At 42.9% G+C, this 11,756-nt stretch overlaps 1 protein-coding gene across 2 annotated transcripts in view; it reads left to right on the top strand.

Annotated features, from left to right (window-relative positions):
* Positions 1-752: 752 nt before the first annotated feature.
* IL1RAP (interleukin 1 receptor accessory protein) overlaps positions 753-11,756 on the top strand; it is a gene marked incomplete at its 3' end in the record, with an annotated part of 140,797 nt that continues 129,793 nt past the window's right edge. For both annotated transcript variants that reach the window (XM_080919648.1, XM_080919649.1), the window contains exon 1: positions 753-881. The remainder of the gene's footprint in view (positions 882-11,756) is intronic.

Genomic DNA, 11,756 nt, shown 5'->3' with positions numbered 1-11,756 from the left:
GGAAGAGAAAATTATTTTCTCCTATAGTCGATTATTCCACTCAATCACCAATGTATTCTTCTTTTTCAGTTTACTTGTCCTGAATGCTAGCTTTTTGCCTCTCGTTCTATTAGTCGCTGATTATGAAGAGCAGACGATACTGATAAAGTCCCACTGCCAGGATGGGTGCTCTCTTTTCAGTGACCGCTACTTCTAGCAGAGCAAGAGATTGCTCCTGACTGGGGACAAGGCTGTGCTGCCTCTGGTTCCTGTTGCTCTAGGAGCTCAGCTCATGGTGGGCTTTCTGGGGTGCAGCCTTCATCAAATCCTGGCCGTTAGTGTGCGACACAGACCAAAGGAACCATAGGCTAGGATCAGCTTGGGCTGCAGGACTATGATCTTGCCTGGAGCACAGCGGTGCGCCTAGGTGTGCAGAGGCGCAGTACCTGCTCTGAGTATCTGGTCCTGTGCCCAGCCAACTGCGGGGCTAGCTCTTCCTTGCGCGCTTCGCCCCAGCCCCGGTGGCCCACACGGGGGCACCCAGCTCAGCCTGGCATCCGCCGGCGGGCGGGCCCCACGCGGCTCCTCCTCGCAGCGGGCGGAACTGCTCCGTGAGCCGCCCCAACCCCAGCTTTGGGAAGCCCCGATCGCGGGCGGAGCGCGAGTCACCGCGGCGGGTGGAGCCTGTGTCCGGATCCTGGGGCCAATCGCGCGGTGGCGGGGGAGGAGCTCCGGAGGGGGAAAAAGAAAGTGCGGCGGAAAGTAAGAGGCTAGTCGGGGAAGGCTGCCAGCATCTGGGTCTCCTGGGTTCGGCTCGGACCAGGGCGCTGAAAGAGGTAGTGACCGGCCAACCTGCACCCATCTGGTCGCTGTCGCCTAGCCTGCTTGGCTGGCCCAGTAAGGTGAGTCTTGCACTGCAGGGAGGGCTGGGTTGAAATAGCCAGCCGCAGTAACTCCTGGTAGTAGGAATTCTTGTAGATCTGCTCCTGCAACCCTTCTGTTTTACAGACAGCAAAACTGAGACGCGGGGCGAGACGGCGGCCGGCCAGGCTAAACAAATCGCACTACTAGCTAGTAGGGCGGTCGGGGTTCGAACTTGGCACACTGCAGGCCTATTTTGCCCGGGGCTGTGCGTGTTCTAAGCAGTTTGAGGGATCTATTCCAGTCTCCCTGTGCCTAGGGTTCTCAGAAGTGCTGCTGTAAGCTCGAGGCGAGCAGGAGGCTGTGTCCCAGCACACCCACTCCATCTCGTCGTCGCTGCTCACAGACCCAGCTATGACAGCCCTGGGGAGAGGCTGCCAGCAAGCAGCCTGGCTTGCTCCTCTCCTGACCTGCTTTTCCCCCTTTCGTTCATTCTTCTGAGGGATGCTCCTGCCCTCCTGCCCAGGGTCTGTACCAGGAGGTGAGTTCAGGAAGACAGAAGAGACCTCAGTTGCTGGCCACCACTCTCCCAGACTTGGAGATGGCAGGAACTATTTTTCCCTGGGATGGGAGAACAGGACACTGGATGCCTGTCCTTTAGGAACAGCTGACTTACCGGTGCCTGAAGCCTCCTTCTACCTCTAAGTCCTGGTTGGGAATAAGGAAGCCGAGTTAAAGAGAAAAATCAAAAGCAGAAAAGCAAACTTCTCTTGCTTCTATTAGGAAACAGTTGCCCCCTTCCCTCTGCAAACCCACTCACCGATCGTGAGATTGGGAAGCAAGGCGCCACGGAAAATATTAGATGCTTTCCTGTGCAGTAAGCTATGGCTAGTAATACGCTGGAAGGGTTAGCTTTCCCTCCGTACCTTTGCCTTGTGTTGGCTGTGTAAATGTGGGCAGTTCAGCTCACCTTTATGAGCCTATTTCAAGTGGCAAGATGGACACCAGAATGCTCACTGTGAGTCCTCGGGGTAGTTGTTCAAGTGACAGATTCAGAGTATCGCCTGGCCTGACAGCTTTGGCAAATATTGCTCTGTACTGATCCTGGATTCACTGGGTCTGAGAAGAGTGATTTCCTCCTACCTTGGTGTGATTTCTTTTTTAATCTAAAAATAGAATATTTTCCCATTAGAGCTTGAGCATTTAAAAAGTATTTTTTTTTTTCTATTCAGTTATTTGTGGTGTGTGTGTGTGTGTGTGTGTGTGTGTGTGTGTGTGCACTTGTGTGAAGAGGTCAAAGAAAAATCTCCACCATGTGGATGGAACTAGTGCTTTGGTATTCAGGTTTGGGGCAGGAATCATTACCTGGCAGACCCGAGCAGTTCTGCAGTGCTTTCTGATCACGGTCCACAGGTAGACGTACTTATCAATTTGGCGTTCGGGCAATGTGAATTTCCTCCTCGTTTTCAGGTCAAGCCTCCAGCCTGTGAACTGCGTTGACAGGAGGCATCCTATATTGGCAAAGAGGCTTTGATGTTTGCTAAGGGATAAAAAAGACAAGAAGAGGAACTTGGAGTCGTAGAAATACCAGAGAATGTGTCCAGCCTTCTAGTCCTGCTCTTGGGTCCATCTCAACTTTGCATTCTTTAGGTGACATCAGAAAGCAAGAGGATTGTTGTATGTTGCTCAGTGTCACTGTTAAGTTCCGTCTCCTCTGGATCCTAATTTAATGTACTTCCACGGAAGCACACAACCAGGCTCCTGTGAGCCTTCCTGTGTTACTTGTCTTTTAAAATTAAGCAGCTTTCGTAGATACTTCTACCCCAGTTGCATGACAATTGGTTTTATTTTGATCCATACGATTATTACTTACTACCGTCTACTGGCCACTCTGGGAGTCCCTGTGATGAGTAGTTAGCGTTTATAAGGGGCTGCCTCGTTCACCGTACACAGCACTTTGGTGCAATATTGATGAACTCCCGGGAAGGGACAGGATACAGCTTGAAAGGAGGTGAGGGTTTGTTGATACCCCCTAGATCCCTCTCATACCAGGCCTTGCCACAGGATAGGGTCACATCTGTTTGTCATCTTGTTCCATGTGCTTGCATTGTGATGTCTTGGCCAGGATCTGTCTGAATGTGTGCCTTAGACACCAGGGACTTGCGGGGACAAGGGAACTTGTTGAAATAAGGTCAAACAAGGGGAAGAGATGGGCAGTGAAAGTTAAGTCCCTTTGGTTCTTGGTTTTTGAAGAAAGAATGTGTGTGTGTGTGTGTGTGTGTGTGTGTGTGTATGTGTGTGTGTGTGTGTGTGTGTGTATATAGAACTTTAAAATATCCAAGTGTGTTTCACACATATTATTTCTCTTATTGCTTGCAATAGCTCTTGGAGATGTTCATGGCAGGCACAGTAATGGTGGCAGGTCCTATGGTGTGGTCAAAGTTTCTTGATTTTAAATTCTGGATCTGACCACCCATAGATAATACTGGGAAAAATTGTTTCAACTGTCAGAGCCTCTGTTTTTTCTAGTTCTTAGATGACTTAAGAATGTTTCTGCTCTCATGTGCAGATGAAGTTCCGTGCATAATATCAAGTGCATGCAGTTGGAAGACTGCTCATTAAATCACACCTTCTCTAAGCTTATCTGAGAAAGCAAATTAAAATGAGACTGGAAAGACCAAGGTTTCCAGGAGTCACATGGTTGTCGAATTTCTGCCCTAGGAACACAGTTCACACCCTCGAGTTTTCCTGTTTCCTTCAGGTCTTTCCCAGTGAAACCCTGCCACCTCTCTAGTAGAACTTGGGGCAGGAATGTGTCTTCATTCTTGGATTGACCTTATCTGGCTAGTAATTTCAGGTCACAACTTGCTTATTTCTTTTTCTAAGAGAACAGTTCTTCAACATGGCTCTGTAGAGTCTGTAGAGTGCATGCTGTTGCTAAGATGGCATTCCCTTCTTATGGGTGCATTTTCAGACACTAAGAGAAAAAATACCCCAAAGACACAGAAATAGTGCTTATGGCAGGTTGACCTCCCTGTTCTGGGTGGCTTCTTCCTCCTGCCTTCCTGTGATTAGTCGGTTGCCATCATGACGATTAAAGTTGATGTGCCCAAAGTGGTCCAGTGATCTCTGGTTCTCTCTGCACTTCCTGGAACAGACTGGGATGGAGAGAACATGTAATGGTTAATCTCTATTGTCAACTTGACAGAACACAGAGTCACTTAGGAGTTGTGAGACATGCTTTGGTGTATGTGGTAGGGAGGGGATTTCCAGAGAGGAGTAATTCTGAGTGGGGGACCCCCACCCTGAATACAGACAATATCTCACGAGATGGAGACTTAGACAGAATAAAAGAATAAAAGAAAACATCAGCAGAAGGGTTGCTTCTCTCTCTCTCTCTCTCTCTCTCTCTCTCTCTCTCTCTCTCTCTCTCTCTCTGTGTGTGTGTGTGTGTGTGTGTGTCCTTGTTAGCCATGATGTAAACAACAACCCTGTGTAACAAGCTTCTACCCCAGTGATGATTTGTCTTAGAGTGCAGGCCCCAAGCAACCACAGAGTACACCTTTTCAACCAAAATTAACCCTCCTCCATTGAGGATTCCATGTTAGGTACCTTGGTTGCAAGGGCAAAAGACTAACTATAAAGTATGCAAAAGCAGCATTTGGGGGGAACCAATCCTGACTATTACCAGTAACAGTCCTTGTAGGAGCTGATGCCTCCAGGCACATAGAGGAAAATGAACAAAGTTGGTGAAGATATTTGTCTATGGAGATTCTTCCTGAGTCAGGCTTCTCTCCTTTATAGCTAACAGGCAGGCCTATTAACTCACTTCTAGGAGAAATGTTTAGCCATTTGGGAAGAGATCAATGTCTGCTCTTGCCCCATAGTAGATGCTTAGCATTATCTTACCTGGTATTGTTAGGAAAGCAGAGCGTAGGTAGAAGAATTCAAAGGATGGGGCTGAGCGAAAATAAAAAGGTCATCTTCAGCATACACATGGATTCATTTGTTGCTCAACTTTTTCAGGCCTTCGCTGGTGGCGCAGATGTATGATCCAGTGAGTCATTGTTGCCTTGCTTGTGACATATTAAAGAGAGCCACCTACTGTGCTCTGTGCCCATTCGGGAAAGTGTTCTGTAGGGGAAAAAAAACCATCATGGGAGAACAAGAGGGTTACAGAACACTTGGTATTCTGTATTCTGGAGGACGGACGCAGGTTTGCTACTCCTTTGCTCATTGACTTGTCCTGGAGAATGTGTGATCCCTTAGGATGGAGTGGTTGGCAGAGTTTATCAACCATGAGTTCTAGACTCTGGCTGGTACCTGAAGCAAGTGATTCTTAGGGACTTCTCTGTCTCTGTTTCTGTCTCTGTCTCTGTCTCTCTCTCTCTCTCTCTCTCTCTCTCTCTCTCTCTCTCTCTCTCTCTCTCTTTCCCCCTTCCCTCCCCCTCCTCCTCCCTTTTCATTTTACTTCATTTCTTCTACTTATTTATTTGTTTGCATACCTTTTGTGATGGAGACTCATATAGTCCAGGCTGGTCTAAAATTTGCTGTGTAGCCAACAGTGACCTTTGGATTTCTGATCACCTTCTTGCTATCCCCACAACCCCAGCATATTTTTTTTCGGGGAAATATACTAATTTTTCTGTTCCCAGCTTCTTCCATGCATCAATCTGATAAATCACTTTCAATATTTAACACCTGTCTTTCATACACCTCTGCTGAAGCTTATACAGAGCGTTCTCCCCACACTCTAACCCCTGAGATGATTCTGTGTGTTCTGTCCCGACGACACTGAGGCTCATGGCCCATGAAAAATCTAGTAATGCTTCTGAGGCCCATCATTTCATTTCACCTCAGAGCTAGGAAATACTTGAATTTTCCTGACTGGACCAGAGTTGAATAACAGTACTTTGACCTGTGGCCCGTCCCATCTACACACAGCACACTATAATCCTGCTGTTACGTTGTCCATTTGCTGCGTACATGTGAGAGAAGTGTGTAGACACTCTCCAAGGTTACTTTGCCGTGTCACATTGATGCTGTCTTTAGACTCAGTTCAAGTCTCAAATTCTATAATCATTTAGTGTTTTAAATTTGACTTAGTTTCTTTTCCTTCTCTTTTTTCTCCTTCTCTTTCTTCTCTTTCTCTTTCTCTTTCTCTTTCTCCTTCTCTTACTCCTCCTCCTTTTCCTCCTCCCCCGTCCTCCTCCTCCTCTTTTTAATGTTATTTTTACAAATATCACATAATGAGGGAAAAGAAACTAAAGAGAAAATACTCTTGTTTGATGCTCAAACTTTTCCTATGGGGAGTACAAGAAAAATAAGCATGAATTTTGCCTTTTCACACAACATGTCTATCAATCACCTATGAACTCTATGTCCATCTTATTTATCATCCATCTGTCTTCCGTTTCTACATACCTACCATCAGCTGTGTATCCATCCATTTATCTAAAACTGCATTGCTTTTTCAAAGGAAGGAAAAAATGTAGAGAAGCTGCAGATTAGCCCAAGCTTATACAGGCTGGAGAGGTCAGAACATACTACAGTAGAAGGTCTTTGGTCTACTTTACTATATTTATTGGATCTTGTATTATTGGATCTGAAGGCCCATATAGCTGTTTTCTTAATGTTTCCCCTATTGTGTCCTTAGCTGTAGTCTTGCTACTTTACTGTCTTTTTTCCTTCTAAATCCGTTCCCATTGCCATCCAGTTCATGAAACCCCACTTAAGTGCTCATAAGACCTTGAGTATGTACTTTTATATTTAAATTTGTGGGCTAATTACTTATAGCTTTGCCTTGTTCCTCGATCAATACTTACTGTGTCCTGTGCGTAGGACAATGTCTTGTCCAAACAAGAGATAAACTGAATGACTGACAGGTCAATAGGAGATGCTATAGGCCCATAATTAGCTTCCTTCTACTCCATCACTAAAAAAAAAAAACTTGCTTATTTTAAAGGGTGTTTCTATGGGACAAATCACTTTACTTTTTAAAGATAGTGTTGTTATAATAGAAGTGATAAAGAGTCACAGACTCCAAGAAGTGTGGTCATAACTACCTCAGGGGTGGGAAGCATATTGCATTTCTTTCTAATAAAGGATATTTTTCAGCAAACAGTGAAGAAGTATAGTCTTGCTTGTCCTGACCACAAGGGTAGTGTCAAGTGTCACAAACACATCACCTGGGTGCCAGAAGTTCCTGTGGAGGTGGGCCACTGCAGTGAGCTTGGATCTTATGATTTCTAAAGCTGGTGGTGAGGAATCCATCTCCCATAATTCTTCAATGTTATTGGCCTCAGGTGAACCTAAGGACAGGCAATCCCTTTGTTCCAACTTCTACCCAGCAGGTGCTTCTCCATTCTTCCTGAGTGGCACCTGTCAGGTGTCCTTAGGACTTTGCTCCTTCTTTAGTCTCCCAGTCAATTTCAAAATGAACAGAAGAGAGAAGGAAGCATTTTATAAATTCAGGTAGCCGAAGATGTTCTTTTCAACGACAGCAAAAATCCTTTAAGCCAGTTATTGTTGGGAGCTATTGTGACTTAAATTGTGACTCTGTGGCACAGGTGGCGTAGACATCAGATGACCTTTTCAGAATTGACTTTGGAGAGGTTATTTGCTCTGCCTCTGCCTGATTATCACTATCATTTCTACAATAGGATAATAAAACCCACCCATATTGCTGTGTGTTTGGTAGATGTCAGTCATATGCCATGATTTGTTAAAGGCCTGGTGCATGGGCGCATTGGCCTGTGTGATGATTAACAGCAGTGATATTTCCCTGGCGTGTCTATGCAGATACATAATAAGACAGCAAAAGATGCTCTGTGTTTAAATACCAACAGTTTTTGTTTATATATTTCATTTCGGTGTGTAGGAATGTTTATTATGATGTTCATAGATGCACATAGACATAAAATTATTGTTTTGTAAGACTGGATCAGATATTGTCAGCATGTTTGATCCCCAGTCTTAAAAAGACAAAACATTTGATAAGGCCTTTGAGTGCAGTGAACATTTGAGCAGAGACTTGAATCATCTTCTTTTCTTTTTCTTTCTTTTTTTATTAGATACTCTGTATTTACATTTGAGATGTTATCCCTTTACCCGGCCCTGCTCCCATCCCCCTTCTTGCTCCATTTGCCTTCACAAAAGTACACTCCCTTCTGATCCCCCTCTCCAACCCATTGTTTGGGCATTCCCTTACACTGGGAAAACTATCCTCTCTGGAACAAAGGTCTCTTCTCACATTGATGCCAAACACTGCTATCTTCAGCTACATAAGCAACTGGATCAATAGGTCTCTCAAAGTACACACAGAGTTTGGTGTTTTACTCCATGGGAGTTTTGGAGGGTTTGTTTGGTTGATAATGTTGTTATCTTCCCTTGAGGTTGCAACCCCTTTTCAGCTCCTTAGGTCCTTCCTTTAGCAACCTCATTGGGATCCCCGAGTTCAGACTAATGGTTAGCTGCAAGCATGCTCAGCTGTATCTATATGACTCCAGGAAAAAAAAAAAAAACAGACGTTCTTTCCAACTCTTAATGCACAACCAACAGCATGTTCTCCCCAAACCTCAGCCACTAGCATGCCAGCCTGGCGTGGATCTCTTTTCTAGGCCTGTTGCTTGAAACTGAAGAACGTGGATGTAGATCGAACTCTCTCTTAAGTAGCTGATTCGAATCTGTGTCTGGAAAGTGTGGGGCAGAGTGTGCAAGGCTGAGAGCAGAGCTTCATTCTTTCCACAAAGATGCCTGCACACCATAGTCTGTGAGGCTTCAAGGCTGCAGACTCTTGGCAGGCTATCGACCTCAGGGAGAGTCATGGCGCTACAGATCTGTAAAGGTACCTCTGTGTCTGAGGGAATATGGATTCACATTAGTTTTCTGACTGCCGACTCCTCCATGCTGTGAAATCCAGGTTTGCAGATGGGAAGAGAAAGGAGTCAGCTGAGCTAGCCGCATATATACATTTGCTGTTTTGGAAGCAAAAATAGAGCCTTAAAAATATAAAGCAAAGTGTATCACCATAATATTTTATAATATATATAATCCTGTATAATTCTATATTATATGTGTATAAATAATATAATAGACATTTTATGTTACATTATATATTTATAGTACAAATATTAAATATATGCATAATTACACAATCTATGGCTTCTGTTTTGATTCTGGAATTATAAATGTACATTTTTGAAGCTTTTCAAAATTGTTCATGGGCGAATCAGTTCTTATTAAAATAAAGTTCATTTAATTTCTGGAAATGGGCTAGATTCTAGAATGACAGGCCACACAGAGCAACACTCCTAGGAAAGTTTGACTTTAGTTTTCTAATTGCAGATGGAGACAGGACTTGAAGTGAAACAGTTGTGAAAAAGTTTGAGGCGTTGGATCCAGGATAAGATTGAAGTCTTCGATCCTGTATGCGTAGCCTGCTAGACTTAGTTCTCTTTTCTATAGATTTATCGTCAGCATATTCCATGTATCCCCGAGGTGTGTCTGTCAAATTTCCACACATTAGTTAATCACTGTATTTATTGAGTCTGCTGTTTATTTTGATCCAGCCCCACTTGAAAGTAAAATATACATGGGCAGGGACATGTGTTTACTGTCACACTGTAGGAGGCTTGAAATATGTCTAGAGATGTTTTCCAGTCGTGAGTCAATGATGAACAAGCAAGCATATGAGTAGATGCCTGTGTGATTATTTGTCCCCGAGGAGTGGAAAGAAATATCGAGAACTAGATAAGAAAATATGTAGTATATGTGTATATGTAATAATGAAACAATTTAATGTATATATACAAACATAGATATATATTTACACATATAAACATTCACATATATGTTTGTGTATATATGTATGTATATATGTATCTATGTTATATATATGTTATATATACATCTATTGTATTTGTGTTTGTGTGTGCATGTACACATGAATATAGGTAAATGTGCTGAGGATCTTATTTAGAATCCTTAATGATGACATATGATATATGTGTCTGTGTATGTATATATAAATACAAACCTGATAAACCATATCTTTCTTATTAGATATTCTGTATTTACATTTGAGATGTTATCCATTTACCCTGCCCCACTCCTATCCTCACTCCCCTTCCGTTTGTCTTCACAAAGATGCACTTCCTCCTGATCACCAGCCATATTTTTTTGACTTGTTGAAATCTGCCACTGCAAACAGAGGCATTGAATACTTTTTTGTTTGAATGCAATAGTATAGGCTTGGGAGGAAGATTAAAAAACTCTATCTATCTATCTATCTATCTATCTATCTATCTATTAATCTATTTATCTATAATCTATCTATCATCTCTGATCTATTTACCTACTTATCTACCTATCATCTCTATCTATCTATCTATCTATCTATCTATCTATCTATCTATCTATGAAGATTTGATAGAGAGGCAAGTAGATTACAAGAGAAGAAAGCAGAACAAGATGAATGAGGACAGTTTTAAATGAGGTACTCAGAGAAGGCTGTGATGGAGACAGGATAAACTGGAGGTCATTGCTCAAGTGAGGGCTGGGTTAGGGAGACTTTTGGAAATAAAGTTCTATGGTAAACAGGGATAAGAATAGGGATGCCCTGCAGCAGCAGTAAGGAGCCTGGATATCCCCTGAATGGCTATGGAATGTCAACACAGAGTAGGGTAGGAGGTTAGCAGGGAATGAAGCCAAGCAAGTTATACACCTGATACGCTGATATGCCAGCCTGACATGGTACAAGGTACTGTGAGCAGATGGGAAAAACAATGTTGTTCTAGAGAAGGAGTCTAGTTCTCATTAGAACATCTTAAAAGAAAAAAATAGGTAAAATAGGCAAAGCTGGGTTCTTTTGATTTTCCTCCAATAAATCTATCTCCTTTCCAAATGCATTAAGTAATGGAAGGAAACACATGCATGTTGCTCAATTCAATTCAGCTGAGAATTTTACAGTTCTGTGTAGGAGTTTTATGTAAGCAGTTCTCCAAAACATTGAGGCTAGGATCATTTCCTTGTAAATCTTCAGCTACCAGTTTTTGGCCCCTGCTGCGCTGAAGAGTGTGGATATGTAATTCCACATAAGATGAGTCTCTTTCCACTGACTCCATGAGTATAAACACTTCCTGCCCTGTCTACAAGTGGCTTGCATGGGGGCCTTATGGGCCTGTACGTATACAGTCTCATTAATGCATCTTAATATGAGTTTCAAATAGCTTGGCAATACATGTTAGGCACTGTTTCACATGATTTATAAATATTCATTTTTTAAAAGCTTAGGATTACTCTATGAGGTGGGTGTAGTTAGAGTCGGCATTCTGCAGAAGAGGAAATGAAGGCCCAAACTTGTAGAATTGGTCACTGGTCGAGCCTGTACAATGACCCTATTCCTTATTTTGTAAGAGATGACCCTAATATTTATTCATTTTCTTTCGTCCCACCTATTTCTTGTTGCTTAATTTAAGAGAAGTAGTTGAATACGTGTGTTTAATTTAGGAATCGATATGTGGTCTGTTCTTGGAGATTCCGTTTCTTCATTAGCATTTAGTGATAAAAACCTGGGCTTTGGACTGAGATAGTCTGGATCAGCACCCTGGGATTGGTAAAATTATTTCGCCTCTCTAAGTGTGCTTTCTCATCTGTGTTCTTGGCCATTTTGGAGATTAAATAAAATATACATTATGAAGTACTTCGCTTAGTGCCTGGTATGTAATTAGTTCTCAGTCCATTTTTGCTATTTTTATTGTGTTTTGGACTGAAATAACACGCATGTGCTTATGTATACAGAGAATTTTTCAGTTGGGCTTGTTTTAATTGCTCCCCTTCAAAAATTAGAGCCAAAGATCCGCTCATAATCACTGATGTTAATTTTGTTGGAGGGCCTATTCTGGCATCTTACTCAG

Source organism: Micromys minutus, assembly GCF_963924665.1.
Source record: "Micromys minutus genome assembly, chromosome: 7".
Lineage (NCBI taxonomy): Eukaryota > Metazoa > Chordata > Mammalia > Rodentia > Muridae > Micromys > Micromys minutus.
This window is presented reverse-complemented; position numbering and strand designations above follow the sequence as displayed.